This window comes from Haemaphysalis longicornis, unplaced genomic scaffold, assembly GCF_048455015.1.
Source record: "Haemaphysalis longicornis isolate Haplotype H1 unplaced genomic scaffold, Haemaphysalis longicornis Haplotype H1 scaffold_3, whole genome shotgun sequence".
Taxonomy (NCBI): Eukaryota; Metazoa; Arthropoda; class Arachnida; order Ixodida; family Ixodidae; genus Haemaphysalis; species Haemaphysalis longicornis.
Genome location: NW_027526335.1, coordinates 169,190,316 through 169,209,719, shown reverse-complemented (window position 1 = coordinate 169,209,719; position 19,404 = coordinate 169,190,316). Strand labels below are relative to the sequence as shown.

Below are 19,404 nucleotides of genomic sequence, written 5' to 3'. Positions count from 1 at the left end.
GTGGACAGAGTATGTTATAACATAGACAAGGCAATAGAAGTTCATTTACCACTTGGTTTCCGAATTGATAAAGTCCGGTTCCATCCATTCGCGTGAGGTACTCATTTTGAAGATATGATAAATATGTTTAATAAGTATTTATGTATATTATACATAATAAATACAAAACTATTAACTCATAACAATGTATGTTACACGTTGGGGACGAATTATTGAACCCGTCGTACTGTCAAGAACAAGAAAAATAAAATATTTCTTCATAAAATGTATTCGTATGTTCCGAGAATTGCTGCAGAACTGCTATCACTGCATGCAATTTTGTTTTGTCTACATAACAACTAACACTTAAAGAAATATGTAAAAATATAAACAGATATCCTTAAGAAACATGAAAGCAAAAGACACAGAAATAAAGAACTACATTAATCTAAAACTAACAAAAGATTGCATGCAGTGGATATTATAAACGTGAAAAGCACGAAACAACTTGCGGGCGGACGTTTTAATGTCGCTTTGTCATTCAAGAATTTTTTTTCCATTTTTGCTGACATGCGACGGTTAGGGACAAATCTGAACGCCGCTGTCTTTTACGCCATTATAAGGCGTAGGAGCAGCTTGTTAACAGTCGCGTACAGCGGATAATTCCACCAAGATTATTCACAGAAAAAAAGGAGTCAAAACGTACACTTGTGGAGAAAAAAGCGAGACGATTATATTTGGATGACGGCAACAAAAGTTTCACTGGCAACAAAGTGCACATTTATACAGAAAACCTAGCAACAAGATACTTAAATCGGAAAGCTGCAGTTAACGCACATATTTAAGCAACAGTGACTGTACAGTGTACATATTACATAAAACAAGGCCAACAAAGAATAAAGTTCAGCGAGCACATGAGGTTAACCCCACACATAGAAACGCAGTAAACCCAGGCAAAAATAAAACTATTACCCTAGAAATTGTAATGTGCTTTTAGAACACTGGCGTCGTGATGTAACAGGACCATATGGGTAAAATGGGTAGAAGCATAAATGCTTAAAATATTAAACAAAATGTGTATTTGAAAGGTGCTTTAGTATGAACACAATTGCGTTGTGCCCGATGTAAAATAAGGCTCTACTTGACATTAATAGAATGACAAAAGACAGAAGTTTAAAAGACAAAAGTTTTACGTAAGTCGCAGACGGTACATTTAGTTGCACATAGCGCATAGAGCAACGGTTTGTTGAAAAACGCCGCGTAAACCAGGTTTTCCAGAGCAAGGTGGGCAATTCGTACTTGACGTGCTTGTTAAATTTTAATTTCCAATTTCGTGATAATCCTAGAATATGATGTGGGCGGTTGCAGTGAACGGAAGCAATCTCTGTGGTTTCTAAAACTAATGTGCAATGATTCGTTACCACAATTACACTCTTATGAAGCAGAACTAACATCGTTTCTTTTACTTGCACTGGTTTCTTACTGATTCTCTATTTAAAGGACAAAGCTTACTCGGCGGGGAATTTTAGCGAAGCGGTCAATGACTTCTGATACGCTGACATCAACGTCTCTGTGAGCGTACAGAAGCGCTAGGCCAACCATGCGTTCCTGGGACATCGTGGAGCGCAAGTAGTTCTTTAACAACCTCATGCTCGAAAATGTTCTCTCTGCGGTGGCAGTTGTCACTGGAAGGGTGACTAGAATCTGAAGCAGTTTGTGCACATTCGGATAGAACTGGCAGTCGCAGTGAGAGAGGGCAGTTATTCCTGTGCTGGGGCGGAGGTTTGCTGCTTTGTTCATCCACTTTGCCCACCAAAGTCGCAGTTCTCCCAAAGCAGCCCTTGCGTCCACGTCCTGTGGAAAACTAGCGACGAGGTTTTCCGCTGCTTTCTCGCGATTGTCTTGCAGTGGTGGCATTGCGGATGGCACAATTACACAAAAACACTCTAATGTTGTCCTGTGCTTTTCGAACCGTTGGTGCAACTGTGCTAACACGTAGTCCATGAATGAAATGAATACGGTTCTTCTAAAGTATTGCTCTGGATTTTCTAATGCAACGCCACGATCCTGCTGGCGGACGCCGGCTGGTGATTTCGACATTCATTTTGTTTGCCACGGCCTGCACTTGTGCAAATATTTTCGAGAAGGAGGCAGTGGCACTGTCTCGGTCATTCTGAATAGTCTCCTGTACCAAGTGTAGGTCGTCCATCGCGGCGCTCATGTCGATGCTGCTCGACTGCAGCCTCTTTGACAGCGGCAGAGTCAATGCAAGCACATTCTTCGCCACATGCAGGCTCAGGAGGAATGCTGGTGACAGAAGTGCCAACGCCAAACTATTCGCCTGAGCGGAACTTTCACCACTGCCATTGTCTTGAATTTCCTCTAGTGCTGTGATCACCGCTTCAAAAAGACTGACAAATGAAAGCACTGCATCATGCTTTTCCACCCAGCGCGTTTCGCATAATCCCAGAAGCCGCTGCCTTGTGGACTCTGGGCACATCAAACTTATCATTTTTCTCAGAACGTGCGAACGGTTAGCAGATTTCCGAAAAAAATTTGATGTTTCCTTTAGCGTCCCAAAGCAGTTTCGGATATCTGTAATGGAGCAGGCCGCACACAAAACTAGGTTAAGGGAGTGGCTGGCGCAATGTGTGTACAATGCGGTCGGATATTTTTCGCGAACGACGGCTTGCACACCATTGGTTCTACCTGCCATAGAGCTTGCGCCGTCATACCCTTGGCCACGAAGGTGTTGCATGTTAATTCCTAGGTCAATGAGAAATTTGATAATTGTGTTGGCAAGGGCTCTGCCGCTTTGGTCCTGTATTGGCACAAAGCCTAAAAACACTTCTTCGATGTTGTCGGTATCCTTGTTCAGGTACCTTGCGCAAACGGTAAGCTGTTCAATTCCAGCAATGTCTGTAGTTTCATCGGCAAGTACTGCAAAGCAGCCTGAGGCGTTTACTTTTGCAACCAATCTTTCTTTGATGACTTCGCCAGAAATTTCTATAATTTGGTTTTGTACCGCTGGGCTTAAATACGAGGCATTACTGGGGCAGCCCTCCAGGTGGTCCTTCAGAGCTGTATCGCCACAATCGGCTCGCATTCGAAGTAGCGCTCTGAAGTTTCCTTCGTTTTCCGCGGAGACGGTGCTCAAGTCCAGAGGACCGCTGTCCCTATGGCCACGCAGAGCCAGACCCTGCCGTGCGCAAAAAAGAACTGTCTCAACAACAGGCTGCAATTTTCTTCTGTTTTCTCTTATTTGATTTTGTCTGCCCTGGTCCAGCTGATCAACCACACTAGGTGCGTTTCCTAAGAACGTTTGGATAAAGTTATCAGCCGCCACTTGACAATCACGGTGATATTTGGTGCTTTCGTGCGCATCAAAGATTTCGAGAGCGTGCTTCCATTTCTGGAAAGGCTTAGACACGAGGGCTCCAGTGCGTGCATGTTGGCCCTTGCCAACCTCCGGCCCGCAGAACAGGACGCACACTCGACAAAAAGCACCTTGTTGAAGGTCTGAGTAGCTCAACCATCGATATCTATAGAGCCATGCCGACTGAAATCTTCGGTTTTGCTTCAAATCTTTCGTAGATTTGAATGTGTATCCTTGAGGTGGAATCCACGGAGATGTCAGAAGCTGATATCTGGTCTGGTCTTCCATTGTTGAGTAATTCGAGTGCAGCCCTATGTCAAATTTGCTTGTTAGGACCGTTTGCGCATCTGAAAGAGTTAAATATTTGATATCACTATACGTGGTTCGATACATGAGCGATCTGTTTCTAAATTGTGCACAATAACTGAACGAATAAGAAAAATATGTGCGAATTCTCACCAGATGAGCATGTTGAGCCTGTCGGTACAGACGGTACAGACGCATGCTTCTGAGTTTCAGATGTGGCTCTGGCACCAGTCCTTCGTCTCTTGTGTCAGTAGAGATTTTTTGTCTTGAACCAGTACCTGCGCAAACCACAAGGGAAAAAAATAAACAGCAGCCCTCTCTTGTCGCTATACCCAATGACCCAATAATGCGCCATCTTTCTTTATAAGCTCCTACCGCCATGTATATAAGTAGCATAATGTTCGGTGTGTGAAACTGCACCTTTGGCCTGCGCGAGCAAGGTGTGTCCTGCAATGCTCAGCGTAACGCGCTGGTTCACCGGTTTGTTACTTAGAAGCTGTTTTCGGACTAAGAAGCGGAATCTATATGTGTTTAGGGGAAACAGCGTAAGATGTGTCACCTAGGCTAAGGGTGCAGTGGCGACAAACTCAATACGAGTTGTAGAAAAACCAAATTTTTTAGACTGCGCCTCGTCATAGCTCCGTCACTCCCGTGGTTATCCGGCCTGTTCAATCCTACGCGTGATCAAAACAAGACGTGAAAATTGCATGTCAGGGAAGGGGACATTTTTTTTAGCGTGAGTAGCGATTTTTTCGATTTTTTATGCAAACCATGGAAGGGAGCGCTCCTCTGTGTTCTTGAAAAGAGAGGAATTTTTTCTTTGAAGGGGGAAGAGGGTTGTCTCATCACGCGACTGAAGGACCTACTGAATAAAAATTGCCCCCACCTCCCCGAAGGGAATCGTGAGGAAGTGCGAATGCATTTCTTGCGCCGAGAGTACACGGCGTAGTAATTCTGCCATCGCCTTGAGAGGCGCAGTACCGGCGAGGGGGAGCTGTCAGGCGAGGGGAGAGGCGCGCGCCGAGGGTGAGTGCAAACCTAACGGGGGGAGAGGCGCGCCAGCTGCAGAGCATGTGACGTCACGGCGCGAGGAGCGGTGCGGTAGCCGGCGCGGGCCCGCGCAGCCACGGCGCGGGAGGCGGAGCGCGCGCGGGTCACGTGGGGTGTGACGTCGCTTTGCCGTTGCTACAGACGCTCCTCTCCGCTCCTCGCGCCGTTGCTAGGGGAGAGGAGGAGGAGCAATGCGGACGGCGGATTCAGGGTCGCTTATAAAGTGCATCGCACTTAAAAAGACAGCGCAAGGCTTGATCCACAGTGCTTTTCGTCCTGCCGGCATCGTCGGCATTGTACGCCGGCGTGGCGAAAACATTTTAAGAAAGGCAGCGACAACATCGAAATAATGATTTCGAAACCGAACATGATTGAATTTCAAGCAGTTGCATGACTGAAGGAAAAAAATAGGACATATACAGAAAAGGTCTCAGTACTGAAAAGAATGCATGCAAACAAATGTCTCCACGAATGAAAGTCAGGAGACCTGACTTTTATAAGAAAGAGTTGCTTTTACATGTTGGTTATGCTAACGCTTACTTTCGCAAATAATGCATCTTATTCCCCTCACTTGACTACTGGTTTATCAGTAATAATGTTGCTATTTTGCAAACGTAGCTGCCAATACCTGTCCGCCTACGAACACCCGATTATAGGCTTCAAGATCATGCATTTTACGCACCATACATTGAACACAAGAAAACCCGTAAAAGAAATAGCATAGTTACCTTTGCTGGCTTCAGTGTCTTGGCACGGACGCTTGGACGTAGGAGGAAAAAATGTCGATATCCTCTTCTGTGACATATTGTAACGCCGAATTCAGTGCAGTCGCTACGCGGCATTGAAGGGCAGACAGATGAACTCCGAAGACATATTAAGTTGAATATTTACACTAAAGGTTCTTATCTTCCCTGATGATCTGACGACGACGATTGTAGGGGAGGTTTCTTTAAAAGTATATTTAAACGAAAGAAAAAATATTTGCAGACTGAAGTTGAAGTTGAGCAGAGTAAGAAGTAAAATAAGCGTATCAGACAGCTAACTTTGTGTGAAACCCTGAGGATCCGACCCCGAGACGTCGTGTCTCGTTGTTTTGATCGGTCACTTAGGCTCCGCCCACGACGCACGTGCCAATCAGCATCTCGTGGCGATCTGGTTGGTTGCATTCGCAAATCCGTGCATAAACTGCGGCGGACAACGCCCCCGTAACCCCGAAACGTTGGTAACTCTCTCCCACCACTAGAAAAAAGGAAAATACGAAAAACAATTAAGTAAAACACAACAAACGAAACCACGTGCAAACACTTGAGGGCACCGGTTAAGTTCGAGCACCTCTTTTCCTAAAATCGCGAGCTGCTCGTTTATTCTGTCATATGTTCTTTTTTTTTCCCGCCGATTGGGATGCGGTGATGAATGGACAGCGCGGAGCGCAGACGGAAACGCATTACTTCGCGCCTCTGGGTTTGACGCGGGCGGCCACGGGGCGGGTTCAAAGAAGGGACGCGCGCTGCGCATCGTTTCGTTTGTTTGTAATGATGCCGCAGCGCCCGGTGTCGGCGCCTCGGTTTGAGGGAAGTGGTAGGCTTGGCCGCTGCTGTATCGGGCAGGTCGACGAACTGCGGCAAGTATTCGCGGGGAGGGCTATGACGAACTAACGAGGCCGTCTGGGTGGCCCTCGTTTTGTGCGATCCCGAGCACTTTGGACCAACCGCGGGTAGAAGGGTTGTTTTCGCCTGCAGGTGTCCCCGCGAGACGGTTGAATGGGTTTCTCCCGCCAGTCATTCTGGGGATCTAGGCTTGGAAACATTGGGTCGCGCAGGTCATTTAGTCGCGTGTCTCGTGCCGGCTACGTGTGGTCTTCTTTCCGGCCTGAAAACGCGACGTCGTCTGGCTGACAACGAGGGCGGCAATAACGGGACGGCGGGGCGCGTGGAACGAGAATGGGGGGTCCGTCGGGAAACAATTAGTCGCCTATCGGCGGCGGAAAAAGGGATAAGTGCCGTGCGCGGTGTGTGGCGGCGTGCGCGGCCACAGAGTGGGGTGGGGGGGCGCTCGAAAAAGCGACGTAGAATTGTCGGCTTGAATGTCTGTCGGCGACCCGAAGCGCGCGCGCCGTCTCAAAACTTTAATGACCACCAGGAGGGAAACGGGCCACCAAGGGAGAGCTGGTGCGCTTCCCGGACAGGACTCCTGGGGTTCTGGACAAAATCCTAGGATGGTTTCCGGCGCAGGTGGTTGCCTTGGTCGCCGTGCATGACAGCGCGTAAAAATTTCGGGGGGGGGGGATGAAGCCCCATAAGCCCCCCCCCCTCCCTACGCCCCTGCTTGTTACCTACAATGGTTAAGACATTTTTCATTGTAAGAATTCGTCGTTTCAATGCTTTCATTCAGAGCGTTGCGTGGTATGATTTGTAAACCCCCCATAATGTTATTTGTTTTCAGCTGTACCCGATTAATTACTTTGATTTGAATTGAGAAGTGCACTATTCGTTTTTTGTACTTGCAACAAAAAAATGAACGCCGTACAAACTACGGGATACAAAGGATCCTCTACTTGTTACCTACAATGGTTAAGGCGTTTCTCATTGTAAGAATTCGCCATTTCAATGCTTTCATTCAGAGCGTTGCGTGGTATGATTTGTAAACCCCCCATAATGTTATTTGTTTTCAGCTGTACCCGAAATTTCTTATTACTTTGATTTGCATTGACAACTGCACTATACGTTTTTTGTACTGCACTTGTTTTGGTGTAATAGTTTTAAACTTTGTAACTTTGTTTTGTAACTGTACTACCCTTGTTTTGTAATTCCTCTCCTAATGCCTGACATGCTGCTGTGTGTGTAAGGTGGCTAGTGTCCTCCAAGCTGTTCCAAGAGCGTTTTTTCCTGGCCTTTCTTCAACATGGTTGTAATATAGGCTCAATTCAATTCAATTGTATTCTACATTTTTTTTTGCATATAAACGGGGCTCATACAAACGCCGCTGTTTTAAAAAGGTAGAGAACTTCCAATGACGCCTCTCAATTTCAAAGATGCCTTAAAGGGACACTGAAGTGATTTGTAAACAATGCGGGATTACGAGCGCAAACTGTAGTCCGGAGTCCCTGGGCCCTGTTTCGACCACTCTGTGCGCGTTTACGCGAATTTATTTAGTAGAAAAATCAATTCGAAAATGCTGTCCTCCTCTCTTTACGCTCGCCCATTTTCTGTAGCGTTTTCGTGTGACGTCAGCAGGAGAGGAGCTGACAATTGGCTGCGCTACTGCACCAGGCCTCTCAAGCTCGGACGTTCCCTGTCTTCCCTATAGGCGGCGTAAAAATCGACGCCCCACGTGACCAACCTACAGGGCACTTTTCGACCATCAAGTCCACCAGACGGCGCAAGCGAAAGGTTACTTTTGGTATAGAATACAAAACATTCATTTCGTGACTCAAAGAGCCCACACAGTTCGCTTGCAATGTGTTATTTAAAAATATTATTAACAAGTTTCGCATCAAACATCCGTTGAGCAAAAATGTACGCAACTTTTTTACGAACAGCCGACTTGTGCACCACCTCGTTTCTGAATTCGCAACCACACAGCCGCCAATTCAAATTGAGACCGCTGCAACGGCCCACCGTTTCTATGTGCGCGGAGCACTGGTTTCGTGACTGTTATTGCTCTTATGTGCTTTTGCGTCCATCAGTTGTTGAGAGGACTGGGAATTGAGTGCTTGTGGAGTGACAACTGTGGGAAATTCTGCATCGGAAGACAGCTGTTGAAGCCAGAATATTTGATTCTTCCAACAGAAGGTGAGTTATGCACTGCGCAGAAAGACGGTGCAAACAAAACCGTTGTCGTCAATACCTCATTTGTGCATGACTTCCGCTGGAATATTGTCTTATTACTCTCAACTGTTCTGGCCCCTCTCGAACATTGCTGACTATCTAGAACCCGAAAAGTTGTGGGCGCATTTGCCTCAACAGGTGTGGCATTATTTCGGATGGAACGTTTGAGGCTACCAAAAGACAGCAATTCCCCCGAGCTTTACCTAACTGTTGCCTTTATGCTTTGACGCGTTAGTGAGCATATAGTCAGCAGCGCTTTGCTACAACTAAAGTTTGCCTTCATAGAGACGTGGTAATGCGAGTTAGGTTATATCAGCATGCCTTAACGTCATGGTTAATACGCGTGAACTCAAAAATGCTGCGTTATTTTTTTTTCAGAGGTCGGTGTTCATTTAGACATTCTGGCTGAACCTTCAACATTGTCGGCGCACGCAACAACTGCACCAAGGACTGGCAGGCCATTTCAACTCTTCGTGCTTGCCTGATATGACAGCCATGCGCCCGACTGGTGTGTTTATGTATATTTACCTTCCATTTATATTTGCTTCTCTGAATTTGTGACATGATTCTCTTAACTATTCGTTCTTCCAATTTAATTTACATTTTTCATTCATTCCTTGATTTTTTTTTGCAGATACAACCAAAGAACAAGGAAGCACACACCGGAAGGCGACCAGATCAAGTTCTCAGCACGAGCAAATGTATTATGTTGCCTGTAGATAAATGTTACAAAGTCCCAGGTATTTTCACCAAATGTTAAAAAGAAGGTCAGCATATATCAATGCGTTCATACATGTGATGTGCATATTTCTGAGTATGAATTGGATAGTTGTTCAATTCAAGAACACGATATTCGGTGTCTAAAAATATTTAACTTCGGGCGAGTATTCTGTATAATGCAAATATTGACACGCATCAAAATGTGCGATGTGATATTGTTATCTAGCTAGCCACTACCCAGACAACACCAAACATCCTAAGGACATCCCAAAAAAGGCCCTAAATCTCATGTCCCAAACAGCGCAGCCTATGGGCATCCCTGTGACTTCTGCGCTGGGAGTGTCCTAAAAATGTCCACGAATGGCTGTGATTGGGATGTATGCGGAAGCGCATGCGTGCTTTTTGTTGATTCGGTCAGCCCAATGTTTTGTTTTTGTGCATAGATGAATAAAACGCATAAGCGCGTGTAATGCGCGTGAAGGAGGTACAGCCTAAAGTCCCTCGATCGGCGTTTAGCTGATGAAGGGACTTTAGTACAGCCGTAAAGCAAATGCCTCGCGCGTCGACCTATACAATAAGCACACCCGCAGGTAGCGCGTTATTGTTACAGGAAGTGTTTCAGAGAAAGGCTAGTACACTGATTAAACCAACTGAAACCGTCCCGCTCAGATGGCCTGCTGCTTATTCTGGGCATGGAGGAAAACTCCATGATTCTGGGCATGATTCTGGGTCTGCCTTGTTGCCATTTTATTTCGTATTTATGTAAAATATTTAAAACTACAAGTTAAAAACTAAAATTTCTATTTTATTTTAATTATATCTCAATACATTTTTAAAGCTTCGTTGTTATTCTATATAATTAGAGACGTCTGTGAACTTTTTACGAAACTGATTCAGCCGATAACGCCATCGCAGTTTTATAAACATGGCCGCCCGCGGATGGATATGATGCGCCGTGCTCCCGTGCTGCTGGAACGTCATTTCACAAGGTAACTATTGCAAGTCATTTATATGTACCACTCAGTGTTTAAACCCTTCCAATGCCCTTGTTGTGTTTTTTGCATGATTTCTTGCTCTGTGGTCGAAGGTGGGTGCTCAGTGCGGAAACGGTCGAAAGGTTCTCCCGGGGTGGCGGGAGAAGTTGCAACGCTTGTTGCACTGTTTTGCGTCGCTCAACTTGTTTTGTACCTCTAGCTGTTGATTATTTTACATGATTTTATTATACAACTAGTTTAGAAGGGGCATCACTGCAACAGATAAAAAAAACGCCGCAGATGCTGGAAAGCCGTGCAAGAACAACTCTAGACAAAGACATTATTGGGCCTCAATAGTTTGACTAACTAAAACTTTTCGCGTAGCTTAGTTCTTGGTTCTAGGCCTCAGTCATCAGTTCCGCGCTACCCAGAACGAAATCACTCATTTCTCGCATGTATTTAGATGAAACCCCGTCTCGGGTTTTGTCAACGCGTGACACAGTCCAGTGACAGTCCTCGGTACTGACTGCGTTTTTTTCTTTTTCTTTTTTTTCAGAAATGATAGAGCGGCGTAGCGCAGGCATTATGCGTTATAATTTACTTACGCGTTTAACATTTTTCACTGAGTAGCATGTCAGTGTGTGATGTGCTCAATTTACTCAGCTCGCGTGATCGCCTGCCCTTGTATGTGCTAATGACTGTGCTGCAATCTAAATGTGGCTTGCTGCTGTAACTTTGCGGCCGTTTGTAGATGGGCATGTTGGCGACTACACAACCTCCACAGCAAAGAGAATTCCGGCAAACTATGCAACAAATGGCAACGTAATCTGGGCCGCTTTGACGACTGTTTTAAAGAAGGGCACTGTGGGGGTAGTTGTGCATCATGTTTAAAGGGCTGTGAAGACTGACTTCACAGTGCGGTTACTTTTAAAAAGCCTTAACAATTTTTCATGAGCGGTAAACACAACCTTTCACTCATTTTGTTTGTAATCTTTCTCAAATTACACTATATTCTCTGAATATAGGTATTGCAGTCAGTCTTTAACTGCCAAGCAGCTATATTTCTTTTTTTTTTGCCAGTTTCCTGTAGTCTCTTGTCGGCAAGCAGACACCAAGAGATGAATGAATGAATGAAACTTTATTAACGATACGGGGGGCTTGGTAGCATAGTTGGGGAAGAGGGGAGAAGGGAAAGGGAGTGGGGCGGCCGTCAGAGTCGTCCGGTCAGGTCTGCCGCTCGCACGAACTCCCACAAAGAAAGGATCGTGCTCGCGGCGTCCAATTGAGGGGGCGGAGTTGTCCATTCTTCCAATGATGTAACGCCGGCGCCCTTGTGCCTGTTCCTCAGCGGTGAAAGGCCGGGGCAGTCCCACAGTAGGTGCCTTAACGTTGGAGAGGCACCGGTATTGCACGTGCAGCACGTCGCAGAGGCTGCCTGGTCGCCCTCCTCGTTCTGATCGGTGATGTCCACTTGTGGGTCATCGCCACGAGCTCTTTTGGATGCAGCGTGTGCTCGCCACTTTGCCAGAACATCTTCCGTAAGGGCAGCACCTGTCCTAGCCTTGTATATTAGCACTTCCGCACCGCGCGGAAGCTTTTTGGGAAGTGGGTGGGGATTGTGCGGCACCTTCGCCCTCAGTTCTCGTTAGGCTTGCACCTTCATCCGCTCGCGTTCCTCGTCCGGGTCAAACAGCAGCGGAGCCTGAGGGACTGTGTCAAGGGGGGACGAGCGGAAACGTAACAGCTCGCTCGCCGCGTCATGGGCGGCGCCGTTTCCGATGCTGCCCGCATGCCCCGGGACCCAGTCCACCCGCACCATCACGCCGTAGAGCTCGTGAAGGATTGCGCAAGCGACTTTCACGTTGTGCGCCAAAGTGCCGGCTCTAGGTGTCTTCGTCAGATTTTTGAGGGCGTCCAAAGAGTCGGTAAAAACGGTGAAGGTTTGTCCTCGCACAGAAAGTGGGCTGGTCCTTGCACATTCAGTCAACTTCTCTAGTGCATAAAGGATGGCCTGCAGTTCAAGTGACCTCACAGGTTGCTCTTGGCAGTATTGAAACGCCTGCGCATCCCGCTGCTGTCCTCGGACGGCAGCGACCGCTCCCCGGAAGGTGTCTGGGTCCCAGGCGGCGTCCGTGAAGATGGCGTTGCCCTGGAAGTCAGCCCTCTCAGCAAGGGCGGTTCGTTGGGCCGTGTGATCCCCTTTCGTGCGTCGGCGCGTGACTGGCTTCGTGACACGAACCTGGACGTCGTCCCAGGGAGCGATCGCGCGGAGCACTTCTATCTGTTCACCCAGCTGTTCCCCGTCCAGCTCTAGGAGCGACTGGCCCGCTGGTGTGTAGAGACGGCGGCGATCGTGTCCTGCCTTGCGTTCTGCGATGATGTCTCTGAGCGGCGGGATGCGAGAGTAGCGGTGCAGCTCCTCGACCCGGGCATGGCGGGGCAGGCCCGTTATCACCCGAAGACACTCCCGGTGTAGTCTTTCCAGCTTGTCGTATTGCGATTTTGTCAGGTCAAAACACACAGCTCCGTAGCAAGCTTTGGACGTTAGTATTGCCATTGTGAGGGCACGAGCTGTGCGTGTGCTGGCTCCTCCGGATTTGTGGGCTATGCGTCTTACAAGATGCAGAAGCTGTTTCCACTTAGGCTCTAGCTGCCGTAGCCACGTTGCCGCACCTCCGCTTTCATGTATCGGGATGCCAAGAATCTTGATGTGCCGGTCTGTAGCTCTCTCGAGTGTCTGGCCGGCGAGGCAGAGCTTGACCTTTTCGTTTTCAACCGTGGAGCCGCCCAGGAGAATATATTTTTTTTTCCGGAGACACTTCCATTCCCGTAGTCTTCAAGTAGTCGGCTAAAGTATTGAGGGCGTCTTGTATAGCGTTGGCTGCGTCTTCTGTTGTTCTGAGAGGGTCACCGGGCTCCGTCCACAGCGTCACATCGTCGGCGTACATGGTGAGGCGCACACCATGAATTCGCCGCAGGCGTGTAGCCAGCCCTCGCATCACCAGGTTAAATAGCGTGGGCGACAGTATGGCCCCATGGGGAACGCCAATGCTGCTGCAGTTAGCAGTTTTTACAGGCAGCTTTAAACCTGGTGGGCATTACCAGAAAACTGCGACTCCCGTGTCTAGTGTCGTCCTTGTTATAGTTGCTCAGTTATATTTCGTTGTGCTTTGCAGCATTGGATTCCACGGAAGACTAATGTAATTGCGCATTTGACAAATATTTAATGGTAAATGGCTGCAGTAGCTTGCATGTGTGATGCGTAGTGCCAACAAGCGTGATTGTAAGAGCCAGTTCAAAATCTCTTGACTGAAAATCATTTAGGAAAACTGTTTCATTTACATCTGAAGCAGGTGAAATGTTTGGGCAATAACAGAATGTAAAGGTCATGTCCATGAAACAGAACTAAAGTGATCGTTCACAAATACAAATAGCAAAATTTCTATCACGCATCAAATTTCTGCGCAAAACAACCCGCAAGCTCCTCAAGGTTTCACGTGGCAGTGGGCTGCGTTAGTGTTGTAAGAGTTCTGGCCGCGAGGTTTATTTTGACTGTAGCGCAATCACGAGAGCATGTATCAGGAAGGGCATTGTGAGAGATCAGCGAAGCTCAGCTTCTACTCGTAAGCATGCCGTTTTACCCATGGTGTGAAATCACCGCATTAACATTGTGTTTGTTGTTGCTGTGCCTGCTACATATTCTTAACTATATGTTAAGTAAAGCCTCGCTGAGCGTGGCTTGTTTATCTGCACACTTCGGTAATGCTCGAGTTGTGTTTCCTTACTGGCAGTGTTCAAGCTAGCCGGTGTCTGCACTGTTCATTAAATTCATTGCAAGTTGTTTTCTAAATTATGTGCAGGCAGCTTCATGGACCATGGAAAGCCTCCCCAGCCACATGGAACTCCAAAGGATCTGACTTGCTGCAGAAAGAGCTGCGGCACACTAGAAAACCTTGGAGCTGCAATGCAGTGACTGCCGAGGAATGATATGAAAGTCGTTTAATCTCATTTTCTTTTTCTTGATTGCTCATGTATATTTTCCTGACACTAATCTAAACTGTTTTTGTTTTTTTTGTGTGGTAAGCTACTACGAGGTAAAAAAAACTACGGAATTCAGGGCATCATGCCAGAATAAGGTGCATGGCACCAGCACTCCCTCAGGGTGTGGTTGTCCATTTGGACGTTTGCATGGTCTCTGCTGTGCGTCAGCTAGCACCACATACATGGCTAATGTACTATTACAAAGTGCAGCCTTTCTAGTTTTGAGTGATACCAATATTATTTATCTGATTGTATGAGAGACAAATTCAAATTTCGAACTCGAGAAATCTTATTTTGCTTCACTTGCCTCTGTATTTTCTAAGTTATAGAAAACAATTCAACAGAAATTGGATAGTTTGCTGTGCATTCATAATACATACCAATTAGTGGCTGCACGATGGAATTCAATTGGTTTCAAATTTTCTTCATATTTCTGCTAAAAAAGTCTGAAAAGGGAAATTCTCTACTTGATATTTACATGACTCAGTGCAGAGCAGTGATAGTTTTTGTACAAGTTGGCTGTAGACTGATTTGTTTGCCGTCAAAATTTGGCTGCATTTATTTGGAATTTTTTAATTGCCAAGGTTAAAATGTCGCAATATACATGCTTACACGGTCGCACATTTTCAACGCTAACTCATAAGTATGGAAGCACATATATTTCCACATTTAGACCTCAGTACGTAAAATGGTAACAAAATGCAGCCAAATTTTAAAAGTAGGAAAATATGCATACAGCCAACACGTGCAAACTGTTAATCTTCTGCTCTAAGCCGTGTAATGTTACCTGTTCATCAATTTTCTTCTGTTAGCTTTTATTTGCCTTTTAACAGACAGTTGAAAACCTATTTGGCTGAAAACAAATTTGTCATCATGTGGCCAATTGGCATGTCTTCTAAGCGCACAGCAAATGTCCTCCCTTTACATTGAATAGTTTTACATAATTCTTGTAGAATGTAGGTACACGTGATCCAAAATTTGATTTTCAAGTTTAAAATTATGAGATTTTTTTTTCACTTGCAATAGATTTTAAAAATAGTATTTTATATCAATCAGAACTAGATCAGCTGACCTTTCAAATGATTTCTATGTGTGTGGTGCAAAGTGATGCCTCATGGTAGCCCCGTTTTGTTCAAAAGTGGCTGCACACCCTGAGGGATTGTGGCTGCCACATTAAAGGGGCCATGCAGACAACATACAATTTTGTTGTATTCGAAAGGGGTTTTATAGTGGCCTTAGCGCTTGTCTGGCAGCAAATGATGCTTTACTCGCCAAGAAATTAATCAGTTTAAGTTGAAACTTTGATTCTCCCGCCAAATCGCGTTTGTTTTGTTACGGCTGCCATGACATCAGAAGGCAGGGTCTTCAAGAAAAATTCAAGTGCGCCGTCTCGTCTGCAGCGGACTGCGGAGCCTTGTTTACCATCAATCCTCTTAGATATTGCAACCATACTGTCTTCACCCTTGCTTTGTTTATGACTGTATTTGCACCTGGCTTGGTTTTATTATGGTAGTTACTAATTGTATCGTGAAACATGGGGTACGTCTACAATTAGGGTTATGTAAGACAATGTCGCTTACACCGATCGGCCAGTGTCGTCTGAGACAACCCCAAAGCGTCGCAGTGCTGTGCTGCTTTAACAAGCATAGTGTGCGCAGTAGTTAACAGCAATTCGCACTGGTTCTTCTTTTGTAACTTGCATTGTTTCACCCCACCATTTTTACTGCTATAAAATGAATATGCATTACACTTAAGCGAAAGTAGCTTATTCTGCAAGCTTATAAGCCCTGCCTAACTTGCGTTTGCTTTTGCTGGCCTCAGCCAATCGCACGGCTGTGCGTATGGTGTCATATGTCCTAGTTGGGGAAGTGAGCTACTGAGTCGCATGGCAATTCCCTTTTTTCCTAATTATGTAGCTTATTTAAGCGAAGTTTACATTTAAAGGGGACATGAAGACAAAGGTCAAGCTTTGTTCCTTCAAAGGATTGACTTGGTAGAATCAGGCTAACACCACTTTTAACGTAAACTTCACTCAAATAAGCTACATAATTAGGAAAAAAAGGGAATGGCAATGCGACCCACTAGCTCATCTACCACAGCAGAACCTATGATGTCATATGCCGAGCTGTATGTTTGGCTGAGGCCGGCAAACGCAAATTAGGCAGAGTTCATAAGCATGCCCAAAGAGCTATTTTCATTTAAATTTAGGGTACATTCTTTTTATATCGGTAATAATGGTAGGACAAACAGTGGAAGTTAGGAAAGCACACGTAAACATTGAAGTACCTCTGCGTACTACTGTTGGTACCGCGCGCACTATGCTTCGTTTAGATGCATGCACTGCGGGGCTTTGGAATTGTCTCAGACAACACTGGCCAACTGACGCTAGCGACGATGTCTTACGTGACCATATTTGTCGAGCGAGCACCATGTTTCACAAAATGATTATTTTCTCCATGAACAAAAACAAGCGAGGTTTAAGTACGCTCACAAACAAACCAAAAACAAAACTACTTGCCGCGGTGTGGTGGCGCCATCTAGGTCAACTAAGAGTAAACAAGTCTCCGCTCCACACCAAGTTTAGCTGAAAGTCCTGCTCTTATGATATCACTGCAAACGTCATTCAAACACACGTTTTGGCGTGAAAATCAAAATTTTAGCTTAAACAGGTTAATTTCGCCGTGAACAAAGCATCGTTTGCTCCTGGACAAGCACTGGGGGTACTATAGAACACGAAATCTTTCGAATAAAACAAACCTGTATTTTGTCTTCATGGCCCCTTTAAAGTCGTGTCAAAATTATTCTATCGAGGCAATCTTTCTAATGAACCAAACTTGTGTTTTGTCTGCATGGCCCTTTTAATGGTTTTCAGTAACTTTCTGTGCATTAATGTGCTTCTCCTGTGTCGTGAAAAAGGTTTCACCTTTTTGGTATTTCATAAAGTACAGCACCTTCAGACCTTATTCTTTATGCCATAAATTGCTTAGAAATTAGGCTCACCCTATTTTGTAAATGAATTATTCAGGTGCATGGCGCATTTCTGATGTAAGAGAAGAGACGATTCTTATCTTTCTGTACATAACTCGTGCTACCTTTTGAAATTTTTCTTCTGAAATCACTTCTGCTTCAGCTAGTCGAATTTATTGTCACAAACAGAAAGAAAGTCATGCATCAAGTTATAAAGAACTTTTGTTTGTGGTATTAAAAGTGTATGGTGTACCTTTAAGACTTAAGTGCTGCTTGATTTTGCCACTGATCTCTGTTATGTACGAAATTCGTCCAATAAAATGTTTTTGCAAGGTTTTTCAGAATTCTAATTGTGCACCTGAGTGGAGGAAAAGCTCCATTGCAATGGAATGTTGAGCTATAACCACAAGCATTAAAGGAGCCATGAAGAGCAAATGCAAGTTGGTTTTATTCGAAAGATTTCGTGTTTTATAGTGCCCCCAGCGCTTGTCCGGATACAAACGGTGCTTTATTCACTGAGAAATTAAACAATTTAGGTTAAAATTTTGATTTTCCCGCTCAATCGTGCGTTTTCGTGGTCCCAAATGATATCACAGGAACCGACCGCTCTGCAGCCTAGAGTACCTTCATTCACGCATCCGCCGTACAGGGTAGAGACACGTATACGCTGGCGCCGCCATTTTCGGTTGCTCGCTCGCCGCCGAAGCAAGTCATTGTGTCAAAACCGCGCTAAAATTATCGCCGCAACGTGGTTTACTGAAGAAGTTTGAATCATATTGTCTGTTTCGCGTTGCTAGGTCTTGTGGGAAACGAAAAGAATAACGCGTTGAGCCCGTTGGCCCAATTGCGGCGGCACGGGACCGTTCAAAGGTTGTCTCCACCCTGTACAGCGGTGTTGGTTTGTTCCCGCATTTCTTTACGTTCCGTAACCTAGATGGCGCCACCATACCGTGGCAAGCGTTTGGTTTGTTTTTGCCTGCATTTAAACCTGGCTTGTTTTTGTTCTGGGAGAAAATATTCGTTCCCTGAAACAGTGCTCGCTCGACAAATGGGGTCACGTAAGACACCGTTGCTTGCGTCAATTGGCCAGTGTCGTCTGAGACAACCCCAAGCCCCGTAGTGCTGTGCAGCTAAACCAAGCATGCTGTGCGCAGTACGAACAGCAGAACGCATCAGTACTTCTATGTTTACATGTGCTTTCGTAACTTCCACTGTTTGTCCCATCATTCTTATTGCTTTGTAAAGAATGTGCCCTAAATTTAAGCGCAAATCGCTCGTTCGTCTAGTTTGTAAGCTCTACCTAATTTTCGTCTGCTTCTGCCAGCCTCCGCCAATCGCAGAGCTTAGCTCATGTGACATCATAGGTTCTGTTGCGGGAAATGAGCTTGTGGGTCGCATGACCATTCCCGTTTTTCCTAATTATGTAGCTTATTTGAGCGAAGTTTACGTTAAAAGTGGTGTCAGTATGATTCTAACGAGACAATCTTTTGAATGAACCAAACTTGTGTTTTCTCTTCATGGCTCCTTTAATCAAACGTGTCCTGAAAAGGACCTACGAGCACCTTTTAGGAACATCCCAAAAATTTTCTTTCTTTGTTTTACATGGGATATCTGACCTCCCAGCGAAGTCCTAGTCTGGGACATCCCAGCTAGGTCTTTTTTTGTATCACTTGGGATGTTTTTGGAACTTAAGTGGGATGTCCCTGGGAGTTCCCAAACTCCCAAGTGGGACATCCCTAGCACTTACCTAGGATGTATGTGCGTTGTCTGGGTAAGCTCACTCTAGCCCCGAAATTCAACGTTTATTAATAAATCACGATGTGTACACATTGGCAAATGTAAGGAAGCAAATGCGGGTTCTAGTTTACTTTCTTCCATTCCCTTTCACTGCTGCTCAAGAGTACTTCACTTTCTCTGTACATTTACAACACTTCGCGCAAAAAAATTGCTGTAAGACCAACTATACAGCTCCTGTTAGCCTAAAGCAAGTTCGTGCAAGAAGCTGGGAGGAAGTAAGCTTTATTTGAGCAGCTCATTTCTGATAGACACTATGATTCTATGTTCTGGTGATCGAGTAGGTGTCTCCTTTGTTAATAGCGCTGTGTGGACCTTGCAGGGGGCCTTTAAACCTTTGTACACAAAGAAATGTGAGGGGTCAGAGTTT

At 45.6% G+C, this 19,404-nt stretch overlaps 1 long non-coding RNA gene across 1 annotated transcript; it reads left to right on the top strand.

Moving 5' to 3' along the window:
- Positions 1 to 8,456: 8,456 nt before the first annotated feature.
- On the top strand, positions 8,457 to 9,310 carry LOC144173521 (uncharacterized). Its single transcript, XR_013323309.1, has 3 exons — positions 8,457 to 8,502; positions 8,917 to 9,046; positions 9,173 to 9,310. It is a non-coding gene; the product is annotated as an uncharacterized LOC144173521 (long non-coding RNA).
- Positions 9,311 to 19,404: the final 10,094 nt, after the last annotated feature.